Source organism: Ovis aries, chromosome 14, assembly GCF_016772045.2.
Source record: "Ovis aries strain OAR_USU_Benz2616 breed Rambouillet chromosome 14, ARS-UI_Ramb_v3.0, whole genome shotgun sequence".
Taxonomy (NCBI): domain Eukaryota; kingdom Metazoa; phylum Chordata; class Mammalia; order Artiodactyla; family Bovidae; genus Ovis; species Ovis aries.
The window spans coordinates 17,653,463-17,672,526 of NC_056067.1; the positions used below are offsets into that span (position 1 = coordinate 17,653,463).

At 54.5% G+C, this 19,064-nt stretch overlaps 1 protein-coding gene and 1 long non-coding RNA gene across 4 annotated transcripts in view; one reads left to right on the plus strand and one right to left on the minus strand.

Annotated features, from left to right (window-relative positions):
* The window catches only part of ZNF423 (zinc finger protein 423), a 342,900-nt gene that overhangs the window by 157,773 nt on the left and 166,063 nt on the right, over nucleotides 1-19,064 (minus strand). Inside the window, exon 1 of one of the 3 annotated variants that reach the window (XM_042231583.2) lies at nucleotides 11,215-11,412. The exons of 1 other annotated variant lie outside the window; for it this stretch is intronic. The gene's annotated coding sequence lies outside the window, so the exon portion shown is untranslated. Of the gene's footprint in view, nucleotides 1-11,196; nucleotides 11,413-19,064 lie in introns of those variants that run through there. One more of the 3 variants, XM_015100428.4, reaches the window with a different exon arrangement.
* On the plus strand, nucleotides 11,978-13,768 carry LOC132657672 (uncharacterized). The gene is made up of 2 exons (XR_009596158.1): nucleotides 11,978-12,653; nucleotides 13,102-13,768. It is a non-coding gene; the product is annotated as an uncharacterized LOC132657672 (long non-coding RNA).

Below are 19,064 nucleotides of genomic sequence, written 5' to 3' on the forward strand. Positions count from 1 at the left end.
GTCTCTCCTTTGTTTCTTCCACAAGATACAAGCTTGTTTCTACATTTTTCTCACCTGTAGCGGTGATTAAAATTCATTATAAATGAAAGGAGTGAACAGAGAAACAAGTTCCTCTGTGTACCGTTCTAAACTCAAATTAGAAACAGCTGTTTGCTAATTCATGCAGCGATGTTTTGTCGTGCTCTGTGAATCAATAATAACTCACCCTATTGCTGCAGAAATTTTTGGATAATCCATACATTTAACTCAGCGTTGTGTACTCCAGGCAGAAATGTGAAGGCAGAAACTCCCAGCTGCCTCTAACCGGGCACGAGGGGACTCTGGTTTGCTCCCTGGAGATGTCCACACTGCCCCATCAGACAGCCCCAAACTCGAGGGTCCCAGCAACTCTCCCCTAGACCAGGCCCCGGTAGGACCAGAAGGAAACCCCGAAACAGTCTTCTCATCTCCTCCCCTCTCCCAGAACCAGCAAAAAAAAAAAAAAAAATCAACTCTGATTAAACGCAAACCACACACATCCTCCAGCCGCCGGAGGGAACAGCAAAATTAAAAGTCTAATTGGTACCCGGAACAATTTAAAACTATTAAGTATAGGTGAGGCTTTTCTGTAAGAAAATAATCCTTTGATTAGGATTAAGTTTATTTGGATAGCATTCTTCCCGTTCCTACATTTTAGCTGCAGATGTCGGAGCTATCGTCTGCAAGTCCTCGAAGCTCCTGAGAAGTATTTGGGCATCTCCTCTGCCAACTTTAGTGAAGAGAGCGTGTGGCGTCTGGAGTGGAGGCTCTGAAAGGGAGAGGATGTTCTTTCCGCATCGTGGGGAGGAAAGAGCTACACCTTCAGAAGCCCTGTACTGCTACCACAGCATGCCCAGCTTACTCAGCAGGTGCTCCTCCAAGACACTGCCTCCAAGAAGCCTTCCCTGACTCCCTCTGCCACCATCAGTGCCCCTCCCTGACCCTGGAGATACTTCCATGAGGCCACTTTTCACCCTGAATTGTGGCATCTGACATCACTGTTATTTTGAGGCTTTGTGGAGCCTGTGTCTCCTGTGTCCTTTCAGGTCTGAGACACAGTCACACTGAGCCAGTTTTTGAACCTCAGGCTAGTATCACCTCCCACTCCCCACAGCCTAGTCCCACTCTGCAGCCACCAACTGCAGAGCCCTCCGTGAGTGCCAGGCACAGCGCCAAGCTCCCCATAAGCTTTACCTCCTTAAATGCCCACCTCCATCCTACATGGTGCCCACCATCATCTTCCTCATTTTCCAGAGCAGACATCTGAGACTCAGAGAGGGGAAGGGCCCTGAGTTTCACAGCAGTTAGTGGAAGGAGCCTAGAATGAGCCTAGAATGATTCCCTATTTCTCCAGAAAGCCATCAAAACCACCTCCTGTCATCAGAGAGCAGGCCTCACCCAGCCCAGCCTCCAAGCCCTTGTTCAGGTCATGGTGCTCACCAAAGATGTCCCTCTATCGGCCACCTAAACCAACCTGTTACTCAGCACCCAGCTCCCTCACCTCCTAGCATATCCCAGGGGGGGCGGGGGTAGTGGTCTCCCTCATGGGTATGGTCAGGCACTCATTTCGAGGTTCATCTGGGCCTAAGGAGACAGTAGGTTGATGCGTCCAGGCGAGGGGGTGGGTGTGTCTGCCTGGAGCAGCTCCCGCTCATCTGCGGGGCTCTAGGGAGCTCTGGCCTGGGGGAAGCCAGTGGCTGCCAGCCAGCTCACTCCTGGGCAGAATCAGGGACGTGTGAACAGGAGGGGGAGCCATGCTGGGAGGCGTGCACGCGAGTGTGTGCTCAGTCGTGTCTGTCTCTACGACCCCAAGGACTGTAGCCCACCAGGCTCCTCTGTCCATGGGATTATCCCGGCAAGAGTACTAGACTGGGGTGCCATTTCCTCATCTAGAGATGCTGGGAGGTGGGGGCACTCAAACTGGGCTTCGAGGATGGAGGAGGCCCTCCGCTGACCCGCGTTCCCTCAAACATGGGCTGTGCACCACGGTTAGAACCTATGATGATTTCAGGGGCAGCCTAACACTGAGCCACAAAGTGAGAAAGTCCGTGCCCCTTCAGTTCCTTTTCAACCATCAGGCGGAGGAGAAGGCCTCCACTTGGTGCTGTGTCTTTAATTTCTCTCCAACGTTCCAACAAAGAAAGAACAGACCCCAAGGCTCAGGGTTTTTAGAATGCCACAACTTCTGGCAGGAATAACTTGAACGTAGGCTTTTCTTTGGGTCTGTTTTCAATTTACTTTTAAGATTACTGACTGCCTACTTACAGCAAATGACACTGACTTTCCATTTGCAAAATTAAGTAAATGAATTAAAGTATGAAAAGAGGACTTAAAACTACTAGGTAAATCATAGCACCAGCGATACTCGAGGGCTGCAGAAGTCTTGGCAGAGGGATTCAGTAGAATAAAGCCTGGGACGCCCAGTGCAGAAGTGGGCTTAGAGGGACTTCCCTGGCGGTCCAGTGGTCAAGACGTGACCTTCCAATGCAGGGGGTGCCAGGTCGATCCCTGGTTGGGAAGCTAAGATTCCACATGGCTCATGGCCAAAAACACAAAACATAAACCAGAAGCTGTGGTGTAACAGATTCAACAGACTTTTAAAATGCTCTACATCAAAGAAAAAAAAGAAAAAAGAAGTGAGCGTGGAAGCTGGAACACTCAGAAACAACAGACTTTTAAAATGCTCCACATCGAATAAAAAAAGAAGTGAGCGTGGAAGCTGGAAAACTCAGAAACAGCAGGCTGAAGTCTGCATGGTCACTCCTGGGCTCTGCCCCCAAAATGATTTTCCCGCCCAGCTGCTCCCGGAAGTAGACACGAGAGAGCTCCAGGTAGGGCCTGGGAGCCGAGGTTCGGCAACAGCAGTCCTAGGAGCCCACTGCCACGCTGCCCCATTCGGCAGCCTCCCCGCCTCAGGCCCCGCCCCTAGGCCCCAGAGACAGGGCTCAGCTCTATGCTCACAGCACTCAGGGCAGGCGCTGGGGGAGGTCACAGGCAGGGCATCTGGGCGGGGCCTTAGCCAGGTTGAGCAGGTCTTGGGGCTCCCCGAAGGAAGGAGGCCCCCCGGGGAGAGTCAGAGCTCATCCACACAGGAGCCGCTGCCTCCCCCCAGGTCAGCCTGGGTCCAGGCAGAATGCAACTAAACCAGCCCTAGGCCTCTCCCGCGGGCTTGACCGGCACCTCGGTTCTGGGGCTGGTTGTAGCCCCAAGCAGCTGGGTGACCTTGAGGCAAACCTTTGGCCCCTAGGCTCTCCTCAACTCATCTATAGAAAGCAGCTTGTACCCAGTCTTTTCTCACTGGAGGTGTGGACAGAGGAAGTGCTCCATGAGGGTAAAGAATGTGAACAAAATGACCAGATTCATATTACAACTTTCACAAAACCCAGTATCAGAGAAAACCACATGGAGCCCCTAACCTCAAACTTGAAGCCCCTAACCCAGAGTTTACAGACACGGAAAAAAAACGATTAACAAGTATATTTCATATTATATATATATTCTATACGTGCCTCCAACACATGGATAATAAATGACATTTATTGCACACTAGACATTTCCTGAGTGTTTGCTCCATTGCCACACGTTGTCCCATTTAATATTCACAACCATCTGACCAGTTAATGCCAGTCCCCATTCTGTAGATGAGAAAACTGAGGCTTACAGAGGTTAATTAGCACATCCAGATCTTATGGGTTAGAAATGGCCAAGCTGGGCTTTGAATGTGGGTTACCTGACCTCGAAGTCCGCGCTGTTCATCACTCTGAGATGCTGTGTGTGTGAATCACCAGATGCCAGGGAATGAAACTGAGTGGGCAACCCCCCCAACCATGGAGGCAGCGTCACTTAGAGCCCAGGCTGGATGCTCACCCAAGAACCCTGGGAGAACGTCAAGGTCGTGTCCTCATTTTCAGCTCAGACACCTCTTGACGAGGGATGTGTTCCTCTGGCTTGGGGGGTCAGATCTCCATGGACAAGGCAGGCACACTGTCTGACCTTGAAGCCCGCATCCTCTGCTTTTCAGCTCAGTCAAATCCCTCCGAGGCCCAGCTTGAGGGTGCCCCCAGCACCTGGAGAACTGAGGAGCCTCCCACAGCTGGGGGGATGGCTGCTCCCTCAAAACATGCACTCTCTCTGCCCCATGACGTGCGCCGCAGCAATTCTGCCAGACAGTCACAGCATGGCCTCACCTTACAGAAGAGGACCCTGGGGATGGGGAGCCGAAGGGGCCTCCATGGCAGGCGCTCCAGGTGAGGACATCACAGCCCGTAACTCGGTTTAGCCGCAGCTGCGATGGATGTGCTGAGCCCCAGGGCCTGAGGTCTCACCTCCAAGGCTCTGCCTGTCTTTAGAAGGGTGGGCAGGAGCTAACGCACCCCCAAAGTCATCCTCAACCACAGAAGGACTGGAGCCTGTGGGGCGTCCTGCACAAACATGAAGTTCCCGGCAGAATCGAGCCCGGAGGTCCACAGCCGTGACTTTGACACTCCTCCCCAGTGTTGGCCTTTCCCTTCCCTGCCTCACCCTGCCTGCCCCTCATTCCTTCTTCCTGGAGCGCCTACCTTCCCATCACAGAAAAGAAAGTGAAAATGTCAGTCGCTCAGTCATGTCCACCTCTGCAATTCCATGGACTGTAGCCCGCCAGGCTCCTCTGTCCACAGAATTCTCCAGGCAAGAATACTGGAGTAGGTAACCACTCCCTTCTCCAGGAGATCTGCCCGACTCAGAGATCGAACCTGGGTCTCCCGCATTGCAGGCGGACTGTCTACCATCTGAGCCACCAGGGAAGCCCCAAGAACTTAGTCGTTCAGTTGTGTCTGAGTCTGTGACCCCATGGACAATAGACTGCTAGGCTCCTCTGTCCATGGGGTTTTCCAGGCAAGAATAGTGGAGTGGGTAGCCATTCCCTTCTCCAGGGGATCTTCCCAACCCAGGGATTGAACCCAGGTCTCCTGCATGGTTGGCAAATTCTTTATCATCTGAGCCATGAGCGAAGCCTCGCCTGGACCTCAAGTTCTGCGTTCAGGAGAGCCATCCTCAACGCGTACCTGAGGCTGTGGCACCAGGTTCGGAGGCCAAGTCTACAGAGGATTGGCTACGCTCACATCACCTTCCAGACCTTTGTCCTATTTATTTACTTACTTGTATCATATTACTCAGCTTTGTCCTTTCACCTTCCTCAGGACTAACAATGCTACATACCTGAGTTTAATCCCAAATAATTATCTTGATGAAATCATGGGTATGATGTTTTGTAAAGTTCACTAAAAGACATACATAATTACCTTGATCAGAATTGCATGAACTGGGACTTCCCTGGTGGCCCAGTGGCTGAGAATCTGTCTTGCAATGCAAGAGACATGGGTTTGATCCCCAGTCGGGCCCCTAAGACACCACATGCCGCACAGCAATAAAGCCTGTGCGCTGCAACCACTGAGCCCACGCGCCACAGAAAAGACCTCACACAGCACAACAAAGATCCCACGCACCTTGGCTAAGACCCGACACAGTCTAAATCAATAAAGATGACTTCCCTGATGGCCCAGCGGTTAAGACACCAAACTTCCGATGCAGGGGTTGCAGGTTTGACCCCTGGTCAGGGAACTAAGATCCCGCATGCTGCATGGCATGGCCCCCAAAAAATTTTTAGTAAAGTAGAAATTGCCTGAACTGTCTAGAATTGGGCTGCGAATCCCTCACAGTGTCTCAGGCATCCATTGTGAGCCCCTGCTCTGGCCTACATTTTGGGCAGGACTTGCAGGGCTTGGTGTGTCCCTTGCTCCCCTCCAGGCTATGAGCTTGTTGAGAACACTGGAGCTGTGTGCCCAGCACAGTGCCTGGCCAAAAGTGGGCAGGGGAGAAGAGGTGGGCTGGGCCCCACGGCAGGGGAAGAGCCCGAGGATCCCCATCGATGTGCCAGGGCCAGCAACACAGCCACTCTGAGGCCCCTACTCACCCTTTGTACTCATCCAAATCTGCGACTCAGCAGAGAAAATTTCAATTTTCCCTGGATTTTCATGTTTCAGCCTCCAGAAAAATTGCCACTGTGGGCTTTGTTGCCTAGCTGTCAGCCCTAGATCACTGAGGCCTCCCCAGCCCCACCTAGAGAGGGAGGAGATTAGAGCAGCTTAGCAGGCCTGGGGAAGGCACAGAGACAGAGACAGCAGCAAGGGAGGTGGCCACCTGGTCCAGACCACAGTGACGTGGAGGAGCCCTACGTGGCTGAGTTGGCATGACAGGATCCCCCTTGGAGCAGCTGTGATTTGACTTCCAAGTGACAACAAGGCAATTGATGTCCAGGCATTTCTACTGGGGCATGTCATCCCCTGGTCTCTTCTCAGCATCACTGACCCTTCCCTGGGCACCCCTACCCCCTGCCCCTACCTTTGCTGCCTCAGCCTGAATGGCCTCCACCTCCTTACGCTGTAACCAGGCCCTCATCTTACCCTGCATTGTGACTGCTGTCCTAAAAAGACTTGAAAATCATCATTAACTGTATTTACTGAGCACTTACTATATGCCAGGCTCTTTTTTATTTAATTATATTTTTAGGCATAAATGTTTTGCATGTCTTAATCCTTTTAAGCCACACGTAAACTGGCACCCTACTCCAGTACTCTTGCCTGGAAAATCCCATGGACGGAGGAGCCTGGTAGGCTGCAGTCCAGGGGGTCACTAAGAGTCAGACACAACTGAGTGACTTCACTTTCACTTTTCACTTTCATGCATTGGAGAAGGAAATGGCAACCCACTCCAGTGTTCTTGCCTGGAGAATCCCAGGGACAGGGGAGCCTGGTGCACTGCCGTCTATGGGGTCGCACAGAGTCAGACACGACTGAAGCGACTTAGCAGCAGCAGCAATATTACCAGAAACACATTTGACAGATAAGAAACCTGAGACTCACAGGCTGAAACAGACCTTTGGGGGCACCCAGCCACCACCCATTGTGCACACAGGGACACTGAGAACCCTGAGGTCTGAAGGAAGGACTTGCCCCAAGACAGAATCCAGCAGAACCTGGAGGATGTGACTGCCTGACTCACTGGAAACCCCCCACGCCAACACATACACCTTAGAGGAGACTGAGAAAGCTAATATAATGTAAAGGGGTAAACCGAGAAAGTCCACCCACTGAAAGTGATGGATCACCCAGGAGCCTTGGCACAATGTGCCACCCACGACATCCTGCCCACAGGGTGTCTGGGAAGAGGAGACATTGCCCCCAGCTCAGCATCCCTGAGGGTGAGGGTGCTATGCCCACGGCCGGCTGGGGGCCACTGTCCCCAGCAGGGGTGGCTACCATCTCTTCTCAGTGCCGGGCACAGAGTAGGTCCTTGACATTTGCTGAATCTTCCATGAGTGAACGAGGGACAAATGAATGTTTCAGCCAGGTCATTAGTCAGCGCTGGGTGCAGGGCTGTGAACGAGCTATGTATTCCTTACACCTCCATTCACATTCCATCTAAACAGCACTTCAGCTGTCCTTGTTCATCTTCTTCCAAGAATGTTATTCTTGGGTTATTCTGTAAGGGTCTCCCTACAGGTACACATGCCTTAGAACTGCCTAGAGACAACTCTGAGAAGCCCCAAATTTGTGGATTCCTGGAAGTCCCCACAAGATGCCTGCCAATACAGATACGCTGGATGACTGAATAAATGAGTGACTGAATGAATGAATGAAAGCGTACATTTCCGGTCTTGTCCTAGAGGGAGCAACTGGTAAGTGGCATGAATGACTGGGTGGATGGAAGGATGCATTAAGGGATGGAAGGATGGAGGGATGGAATACTGAAGCCCCAGGGCTTGGTCTAAAGAACACCTTCCTATCCATGGCATGAATGAGAGAATGGAAGAGTGGATGGATGGATGACAAAGCAAACCACAAAGAAGGTGCCAGGAGCCACTCAAGGGAGCCCCGATCAGATGGAGGCCCAGGGGCTGGCGGGTAGAGGCTCCAGCTGGCAGCTGAGGGGTTAATGAGCTTGCCCACTTGCTTGACCACCTGGGCCCAGAGGGGTCACCCGGCAGAGCCTGTCCTGTGTCACCAGGTCCCTGGGGTGTCCACATATTGTGGCAGAATGCAACTAGTTCAGTCTTCAGCATAGCCTTCATATGTCAGAGAGGAAGAAAGGACATGTCGGGGTGGGAAAGAGGGTGGCAGGGACGGAGGCAGAGCTCAGCGACCCAGCCTCAGCCCGAGCCCCTGAGAAAGCCTCACTCAAACCAAGGAGACACTGGGAGTGGACAGGAGGGGAGAGTCGGAGGTGGGTGGGTGCGGGCCTTCTATTTATTCAGACTAGAGCAGAAGAAATGAATAGATTTAATAAAATAATGAGCCAAGAGTCCAAGCTCTTAAAGGTACAGCCTCAGCAGTGTGACCTGGGGTGGGCTGAAAGGTTTGCACTTTTGTCTGGTAAAACTAGGCAAGTGAGTATCTTTGCACACAACACACCGGGGATGAGAGAGAGAGAGAGTGTGTGTGTGTCTCTCCAAAACTCACTTCAAATCTCCCTACTGCCCACTCACAAATAAGTGTGCCCTCCCACAAGGCACACACAGCCAAGTGGCCCCCTTGTAAGTTTTTCTGGGAGGAAGTCAGGCCAGCCAAGCACACGCGGCTACCACACCTTCTCGGCCACCGCTGCCCTGAGTTTCTCCTTCCTCTGCCCAAACAGGAATTGATCACTTCCTGCTCATCTTAGGACACTCCTTGCATTCATTCATTCCTTCTCCAGACACTTACTGACATCTACTCCATCCGTGCCAGGCTGTCTCCAAGTGCTGGGGCAGCAAACACACTGGCCAAGGGGGCCTGGCTCCAGGGGCCTCAGGAGCGTGTCCAGGACGGCTCTCGAGCCAGAGAGCTAGGTTCCCAGCCCGGCTCCACCCCTGACCAGCTGTGGTGACCTGGGATCTGTTACTGAACCTCTCTAAGCCCCATCAAGGGAGAAAGTAGACAGAGAACACCTTCTGCCTCCTCTGGCTGTGGTGAGGATTAAATCGGATAATCCAGGTTAAGCAACTCTGGCCCAGCGCCGGGCACACGGGAGATAATGCTCAGTGAATGTATCACTGTGTCGTTTCCAGATCGGAGGCAGCAAGAGCGGAGGCCGCTGGGCAGACCCCTGGTTAACCGCAGGGCTCCCCACCCACAGTGGGCCATACCGCCCACTCTCAGCTTACCCTTCCCAAGAGCATTTTTTACAATTTTCCAAATCCTCACACACCACCCAGAGTAGGAGCCACTAACCGCGTGTGATAGAGACAGCGGACCCCACTGTCCTACCCCTGAGCCCATCACAGAACCCAAAGACAGAAGGGCCCTCAGGGGGATCCAATTCACTCCCCACCAGCACTTCCATCCCCTCTGCCAGGTTTGGTTCCTTCCAGTGATGGGGAACTCATTCCCTTCTGAGCTTCCTTAGCAAAAAGAAATGATGTCACCATGATCCCAAAGAGAGGGCTTGCTCACCACCTCTTGGGGACAGGAACAACAGGATCCCTGACTCCCACCATCCTCTGAGAGGAGACGGAATCGGTCTCCTGTCACATGGCAGGCATTTTTTAAAACAACATTGTAATTTACATGCATTTATTCCCTCAACAAATGTCACCAAGTGTCTACTCTGCAGCCCTGGTCCAGGGTCTGGGGACAGGGTAGCGAGCCCAACAGTCTGCCTACAGTGGAATGAGAGGAGGCTGACAATACAGCAGTAAATCCATCTGTAGTAAGTCAGGTGGCACAACAAAGAAAACACGGAGCAGCGTAAGGACAGAGGATGAGGGAATGGGTGGGGTGTTACTCCAGACAGGTGGCGACACGGTGACACTTGAGCACAGACCTGGAGCAAGCAAGGAAGCGAGCCAAGGGACGTGGAGGAAGTGCATTCCGGGAGGGGGCATTAGCACGTGCAACACCCCCGAATCCTGACCGAGCTGCCTTGGGCACATTCCAAACCTCCATCTTCCTGGATGCTAACACGAGGCTCAGAGCAAAGGCACTTGTCTGCCTTCAGAGATCGCAGACCAAGCTATCCTTCCCATGGAGACCCACAGTCCAACTAGAGCACCGACTCACTGTGGGACCCGATGCTGGTCTCTCAACCTCTCTGGTCTTGGCTGCAGCAACAGCTAATCAGGGCTGAGCATCCACCCCTGAGGTCCTCCCCGGCCTGCCTCTCAGTGCCATGCGCACCCACCGTTCCCCTCTACCCACCGCACCATCCTCACGCCCGCGCCAGCAAAGCCACACAGGATTGGCACGCCTGCCAAAATGGCTATTAACCCAGTAGCCAATAATAACACATTATCCTATCAATTTGCTTCCAAAACGCTGTGTAACTGCAGAACCCAAGTTTGCCATTTCGGTAGCTTGGTTACGACAGAGAAGAAACACGCTGGTTCCTTCCCACGGAGAACAAGTGGCTGGCCACAAGAAACAGCCGCTTCGCTTACCACCGAGGCGCCCCCCCCACCCTGCCCCACCGGCAGGCCCCACGCCAATCCATCAGGAGTCACGGTCCGGTGATCCACAGTCAGAGGTTTGTCTCGGTGTCCTCTTGGCGCGTCTCCCAATGACGGAAGAGGAGACCGATGCCTGGGAGGGGACGGCTCGAGGCCACGCTGGCCTCGTGGGTGGCAGGGTCAGGCCTAGAAGGCGGCACGCAGGCCACCTCCCAGCCGCCGGCCAGGAACCAGGGCAGGAATTGGGGCAGAGGTGAGAGCCCGGGACGGGACGGGAGCCAAGGTGCCTAGTGGCCAGCAAGCGCTCCGGCCCAAAGGGCATGCAGACCAGCGGGGATGCCGGCCAGCCTCCTCGGCAGAGACGGGGGAGCCCAGAGGCCACCGGACGGACACAGAGAAGGGCAGGGGGGCAGTGAGGAGAGTGGTGCCAGACCCGGAAATCGGGGCGCTCCCAAGAGGGCCACCGCCACCCCCACACTGCAGGACCCGACGCAGATCTGACACCCCGGCCACCAGTGCCTCCGAGGCCCTCACTTTTCTCCCCTAATCCAGGAAAAACAGCTCCCTTCTTTCTGGGTTAGATTCCACTCTGAGCGAACGTTCAGACATTCAGCTTCCCAAGGAGCCAGGAGCCTCTAAGGGGACTCTTGGCGTTCCAGTGCAGACACCAGCCTGTTTTATCCATTCTCCCCCTCCAGCCCCGCCCCTCCACTTACCTCTCCCCCCCTGCTCACCGGGACATCCCAGGATAAATTGTTTGATGCCCCCGTTCCGGGCACCCAGCGGCCGGGCAGGCGAGGGCTGGAAAAGCGCTTCCCACTGCCCCGCTGGTGACCTCAGCCCCAGGACTCATCCCCACCCTCGGCCTCAGCCGGGGAAAGGATGGGCCCAGCGTGGCTGCTCCCGCCGCCTTGGCGGGGAATCCAGCTAGTGGGGAGAGGAAGGGCCTCGGGGAGGGAGTGGGGGAGGAGACAGAGGAGGCCAAAGGCTGGGCCACTCAGCCAGATGCTGACCCAGTTGAGGGCCCCAGACCCCAGGGGCGCCCGGGGAAGCTCTGACTCTTCCACCAGCCCTGGGATTCCTGCAGAGATGAGGGGCCGGGACAGTCCCACTCCAGCGCTTGTCCCTGAGGCTGGGGTTAAAGGAGGAACACGGGGCTGCCAGGACAGGGTGGGGGACAGCCCCTCAGAGGCCCTGGGTGGGGTGGGTGGGGTGCCGTCTGCGGAAAGGAGTGCTCAGCAAATGGAAACCAGGCCCCAGAAACTGGCCCAGCCACAGCGGCTGCAAGCTCCAGGGAAAACCCCACCACTCAAGGAAAGGTGCCCCAACCCCAGAGAAAGACGTGTTAAAAAATGAAGAAGCAGGGAGGGGGCCAGGAGTTGAGGCAAGAGTAGGGGTGGCCGTCGGCTGCGTCCACACGAGCCCCCCTTTTCTATGCTCTGAGCACCTCCAGGGCTGGCCCATTATCCTCCAAGGCCGGCTGGCCAGCAAGTGCTGTAAAAAGCCAGGTCACGGAGCAATTTTCCTCCCTTCGCCTCCCTCTGCGGCCTTCGGTCAGGTTTCCAGCAGAGCTGGGCCAGAGCTTTGTCCTGGCCCTGGAAATCAGCATCATGCTGGGACGGGCAAGCGTGGATTCCCACCACGCTCATTTTTCCAAGATTCGGCCCTCAACACTGACTCCTCAGCCCTCATCAGTGAGAAAAGAGGTCACTGGAAGGGGGAAGGCCAGTGACACACAGCTCCGGATGACAATTTGAAATCGGTCGGACCCCCGGGTCCTGACCTCAAGAACCTGGTGTTAGTGAGATGCTGGAAAGGGTGTGAAGAAAAGGGAACCCTCCTACACTGTTGGTGGGAATGTGAACTGGTACAGATATGATGCAAAACAGCATGGACATTCCTCAAAAAGCTAAAAATACAGTTATCCTATGACCCGGCAATCTTGCTCCTGGGCAAATGTCCAGAAAACAGCTCTGATTCAAAGATGCATGCACCCCGATGTCCACAGCAGCACCATTCACGACACAGAGACAGCCTGAGAGCCCTCAGCAGAGCAGCGGGTGAAGAGGGCGCGGCTCGTGTATGCGGTGGAGCGCCACTCAGCCACAGAGAAGAGTGAAAGAGTGACGCCTGCGCAACACAGATGGGCTGGGAGATTAGCACACTAAGTGAGGTAAGTCAGAAAGAGCAAGACACATATCACTCACATGCAGAGTCTAAGACATGAAATGAATGAACTTATTTACACAACAGAAACAGACTCACAGACATAAAGAACAGATTTGTGGTGGCCGAGGGGTCAGAGGGATGGATTGAGAGTTTGGGATTACCAGATGCAAGCTCTTATGGAGAGAATGGATAAGCGACAAGGTCCTACTGTATAGCACAGGGAACTGTATTCCAAATCCTGTGATAAACCATAATGGAAAAGAATATGAAAAGGAATATATATATATATACATATATATAACGAAATCACTTTTCTGTATACCAGAAACTAATACAGCGTGGTAAATCAACTATATTTCAAAAAAATTAAATTAAAAAAAGAGCTCGGTGTGCAGCGGCACTCAGTCAGTGCAGACGTCATCTACCCGTTCATCCATTCATCTCTTCAACAGATGCTGAGGATGTGTTTAGAACACTTTGGTGCTGGAGGTGTGAGGGGAGACAGCGCAGGCATAGCTCCTGCCCTACGGAGTTCACAGCCTCCTGAAAGAGACAGACGTTCTGCACGTGCTGACATCTGCTATGACTGGAGACGTCCCCGGGGCAGTGGGAGAATGGGGACTGGGGTGCAACGAGCTTCCTAGAAAAAGCAGCCTGTGCGTTGAGACCAGTAGGATGAGTAAGAATCAGCCAAGGAAAGGACGCAGGGCTGAGGACAGAGGTCCACGCAGCAGCCCCAGCACGCGCGAAGACCTAGAGGCGAAACTCAGGTCTTGGATCACTTCTACTAAATCTCAAGTTCCTCTCTCCCAGCCCTGGTGGGTGGCCCATCCCAGCAGCTCCGAACCCCCTCCCCACTTCCAGACCGGGGAGACTCCCAACTGGTACCTCTGGCAGCTAAGCCCATATCCAAGGCCTTCTCTCCCAGCTGAAGTTCTTATTTGAAATGTTTTCACATGTTTATTTTTGAAGGGGGATGGGAAGAGAAAAGGGAGTCCTGAAGGTCTTTTACTTTTCAGAAAAAAATTTAATAAATAAATAGAGCCTCAAGAAAAGGGCATGGAAAGGTCTCTGCATCTGTAACCACTGAACAAATTAAAATTAGCTCATTTAATCAGCTCCTAATGGCCTGGCTGTCCCGAGTGGGCCCTGGAACACAGCAAACTTCACAGCAGAAACGCGAGGGCCAATGTCAGTTTATCCTACAACAAAGGGATTTTCTAAATAGCGCGATCAAAACGCAGCAAAGGCAGGGGAGAGCTGGGGAGGCAGAACTCGGCCCCCCAGATCTTGGTGGGCCCCCACCTCCCCACTTTGTCCCTTTGAATGGAATTGTTCTCTCGGCTTTTGTTCTAATTATCCAAACACACGTGTAACTCTATTCTACAAAGTGTGTTTTAGCCAGCAAAGGAGGTTAACACTTGCCCCAACCATACATTCCTGGGGCCCCACACTGTCAACATCCCCCTCTCCCCCATTACCTCCAGCCTCCCAGGCGGGCACAAACGCACGTACAGACACACACGCCTACACACACGGCAGTCACACACCCACACGGTTCTGCAAAAAGTCACACGTCACGTACAGTTCCATATACATAGTTCTATGTGTGCAGTTCTATGCGTGCACAATTACATGCACACAGTTACTCTACCACACACGCAGGCACACCGCTCTCAGGTTCCTAACAGCTGGAGGGGGCAGGCGCAGCTCACCGGACCCCCAGGGAGGGCCGCTGTGCACACACCTGAGGCCCAGGCTGGTAGCAAGGACTCTTATTTCCCTGGAGTGGTTTCTCCACGTAACCTGCCACCTGGGCTAAGTCATTAGGGCAACTGAGGAAGGGGGGCAAAAGGCCAGGGAAGAGGGGCCGGGGCCAAGGGGGAAAAGGGGGTGTCTGGTGCCAGGGCAAGCCTGGGCCAGCGGCCACTCCCAGACCTGGTGGGGAGGCTGGAACAAGGGTCCTCTGCCAATGCCAAGCTTATCTTCTAGCCAGCCTACACGCAGCCCTAGAGCCCTGGGTGCTCAGCCCCATGGGTCCTCAGTTAGTCTGGGTTCAGCCCTGGCTCCACCATTCACTAGCTCTGAGCCTTCACTTCCTCCTCCATAAAATGGGAAGAAGCACCAGCCCCAGGGAAACGCCATGCGGACTAAATTGGAGAGTGCAGCACACTGCCCCGCACAGAACAAACTGCATCAGCCTTTGCCACTGCCTCCGTTGTAACCAAGGGCCTGGTGACCCAGCAGGGGGTCAGACGGTGGGTTAGTGGCACAACCAGAAGACAGCTCATCGTCTCGCAGTTTTCACGGTCTTACCCAACCCCAGTCCCTCGAGTGAAGGAGGGGGAATTTTAAAAGTAAATCAAAGACATTAAACAGGGTGTAGTGAGGGGGACACGGCAGCCCGCTCCAGTATTCTTGCCTGGAGAACCCCATGGACAGAGAAGCCTGACAGGCTACAGCCCACAGGGTCACAAAGAGTTGGATCCGACTGAAGGGACTTAGCATGCATGCAAGGAGTAAATGACCAGGACGATGGGAGTCTGGGAAGGTTCTGACTTGAACAGCAGCAACCTGGGTCCGTGCCAATGTTATCCTCAAGTCACAGAAATGGAAACTGGGCTCTCTGTGGCAAGCGGCTTGCAAACGAGTCTGCCTGGATCAAGGCCGCGTTCCTGCCCCTTCCCGTGGCAACAGTTTCTGCAGAGCCTGCTCTCCAAACTGTAAAGTCCACCCAGAGGCCCCATGGAGGAAACTGACACCTGAGGACCATCTCCAGCGAGCAGCTCTTGGGACGGGAGGATCAGGCCACTCAACCCACCCCAGACCCAGGAGGGCAGCCCTTCCCCACAGTGGCTCACGAAGGCCTCAATACCCCCGGACCTCCCATGTCAAGGAGAAGTCAGGAACCGCCCTTGCCCATGCCACAGACTTGGAAACTGAGGCCCAGAAATGGTGCAGGTGGGAGACTCCAGCTGCCACAGCTCCCAGGTGAGTCCTAATGGGGGCTGAGTCTGCAAGGCTGGAGTCGTCCTAGGCTGGGACTCCTACCCTCCTTCCTGGCCCAGCCCTGACCCAGGCAGCTCCTGAGACCTGTGCTATAGGACCCCCAAGGAGTGTTCAGAAAACGGACCTCGACGTGGTTCCAGCCAGCAGGTTCCACTGCGTTGGCAGTGGCTGTGACCAGTCCTGTAGGAATACCCGTCTCCGTCTGACTGGCAGGGCCCACGCCCAGGAGACTCAGAACCACCTGAGGCAGCCTCAGCATGGGCAGCGAAACCTGGGAAACGAGCTCCGTTGCCGCCAATGCCTACAGATCCCACATCCTGCAGACTCCCCCAGCCCTGCCCCCATCAAGCCCCAGGCCACCCAGGAGACAAGAAGCATGGGCAGTGGAGGCCAAATGCATGGGCTTGGGTTGAAGCTTGGCCCTGTCACATGCGTGCTGTGTGACCTGGGGAAAGTGACCTCCCCTCTCTGAGCCACAAACCTCAACTGTAAAATGGAGACAGTGAAAACGGATGCCTCCCTCCCAGACTTGATGATGGAAGGGGATGCTGTCTGGCAAGTGTCTAGCTCAGCGTCTGCCCCCAGGCCCAGTTGGTAGACCTTAGTAAGCTCAGGGAGTGTGGTTGAGGGAGAAATAAGCTCAGGGAATGTGGTAGGGGGAAAAAAGGAGGGCCTCAAATTCGACTCATCTCCACGGGCATCCACAGAGCCCTAGGCCATCACACACAATGGGCAGGATAAGGGGCACCCTTCCTCTTTCAGATTCAGCAGGACAGGCGTCCCCATAGACTCAGGCTCACACTCCCCTCCAGGGTCCCTGAACCAAGCCCAGCAGGCAGCTAATGAGGCGGCCCAGAGCGTGCAGCCCAACCAGGCTGACGCAGGAGGGTGGACCCAGAGGCCCCTCAGAGAGCCCCGGGTTTCACTCTCTTACAATAAGGACTCAGAAGAAAACCACAAGGGAAAAAAGGAGTTGGCAGTCTTGTCCCCACCTGCCACCGTGTCACACCACACGCAGAGGCCCGGCTGGTCTTGCCTCTTGCTTCTGGGCCGTGTGGGCCTACACTCCCCGCCCCCGCCCTGAGCCTCGGTTCCCACTCACTGGGGCTCTGGTTCACCTCGCAGGGCCGCAGTGAGGGTCAGAGGAGAACGGAGTCCGGGTGCTGCTGCTGCGTCGCTTCAGTCGTGTCTGACTCTGTGCAACCCCACAGCCAGCAGCCCACCAGGCTCCTCTGTCCACAGGATTCTCTAGGCAAGAACACTGCAGTGGGCTGCCAGTTCCTTCTTCAGAACCCTGTGTGGATGCTCTATAAACTGCCACAAGCAGGCCCACAGGTGGGATTGCCGGGGAGGAGTGCGTGAGAGGCCAAGGGCAGGCACAACCTGCCCACCCCTCCTACACCTGGGCTGTGGCCACAGGAGAAGTGCTAGGACGGGGTGCTCCCTCCAGGGCCCCACACGCAGGCAGCATGCCGGCAGCGGCTGCTCCAGCTGTCTGCCTCCATCCTGGCCACCCAACATAGCACACAGCACGCAGTAGGCAACTGGTCAGGGTTTTCCTAACCTCTAACCCTCGGACAACCTGCTTCTGCAAAAGAGACCAGTGCAGACGTCCACAAGGGCTCCCCGCAAAGACAGAACACGGAATCTGTGCTCATCCACACTCAGACATCACACCCCACGGGCCACGTGGCCCAGGAAGGATGGGGTGGGGGGGTCTGCCCGCTCACAGGCTGCCAGGGATGCTCCTACCTGCCCAGGAGAGCAGCTCAGATGAAAAAACCATCCAGCTAGGGGGACGAAACTCTGGGCCCTGAATCCCAGGCCTGTCTCACTCTGTCCCCTGTGCCATCGGCGACAACGGCCCTCCTTTCTCTGAGTCTGGGTTTCCCTGAGCGCTCCAGCTCCCCCTGCCTCAAAAGCCGTGAAACTCCGGTGACACGGCGCACTGCCTCGCTCCCAGCCTAAGTAGGCTACAATTAATCTGAAGCAGGAATTTTCTTAATTGCTGGGTTTTACAACCCAAACAGAAGAGAGAAAGTACAGCTAGTTGACAACGCTGGCTTGAGGCAAGACAGTTAAAGCATCTTTTGTGTTTGGGAGGAGGAGGAGCTCTTTGAAAAGCTGGTGCGGTGTGAATGGATTGCACCTGGAGGACCAAGCTGAGGCACTGCCCCGTGAGAAAAATGTTCAATTCCCTTAGGGAGTCAGGCCAGAAACACTGGTGGGGTGGGGGTGGGGGCGAGCATCTCAAAGGACCACGTCTTATCGGGAGTAAAAGAGAAATGTGCAAATAAAGGGAGGTTACCTCCAATTTTCCTAATTGCCTTCCTTCGCAGGCACATGTCGTTCTACACCCCGCAGCCCCTTCGGAAGGTGGTGTCGGAGCCAACAGGATTCTCACGGCTAGGAAGGCCGAGCATCCTCATTAGCCGCGCCGGGCCGCTCGGGGGGCACCGGAGAAATGGTGTCAGCAGGCACCAGGCAATGCCCCTCCAACAGGAGGACGGCTGCCCCCGAGGGGAGGCAGAGGACGATGTGTGAAGGGGTTCCTTCAGGCCCAGGATCTTTCAGGGAGCTACAGAACTGGCAGCAGGCACCTCCGAAACAGACACAAACCATGGGCACGGAATCCAGCGGCCAGCCCCTGGAGCCAGCAAGAGTCAGCCCTCCCTGTGTGTCCCAAACACAAATCAACCTGCTACGGGGCATCCCACCTCCTACCCGGGTGCACCAGCCGTGCCATGAGGGACAGAGGTCAGGCAGCGCTGTTCTGTTGATGAGGTCGAAGGACAGCTCTGCCCAGTGCCGACTGAGCAGGATTCTGTGTGTGAAGCCCCGTATATCTTGCACGTGCCAGTCCACAATCCCCTACCCAAAACTCTCGTAGCCAGACGTGTTCCAGAATCCAGCATCTTCAGGTTCTAGAAAAGTAACAGACTGCCTTTTCCTTGGTATCTGGGAATACCTCAGAAGCAACTGAGCACACTGTTATTTCTGCAGCAAAATGTAATTCACCACCATAAATTAAACTCTATAATTTAATGGTTCACATCAGCCAGGTCAAATTTTGCTGCCAAAGGAGAGGTGGTTGTTGTTGATGTTCCGTCGCTAAGTCGTGTCTGACTCTGTGACCCCATCTACGCTAGGCTTCCCTGTCCTTCACTACCTCCAGCAGTTTGCTCAAACTCATGTCCATCGAGTCAGTGATGCCATCCAACATCTCATCCCCTATCGTCCCCGTCTCCTCCTGCCTTCCATCTTCCCCAGCATCAGGGTCTTTTCCAATGAGTCAGCTCTTTGCATCAAGTGGCCAACATATTGGAGTTTCAGCTTCAGTATGAGTCCTTCCAATGAAGATTCAGGGTTGATTTCCTTTAGGATCAACTGGTTTGATCTCCTTGCT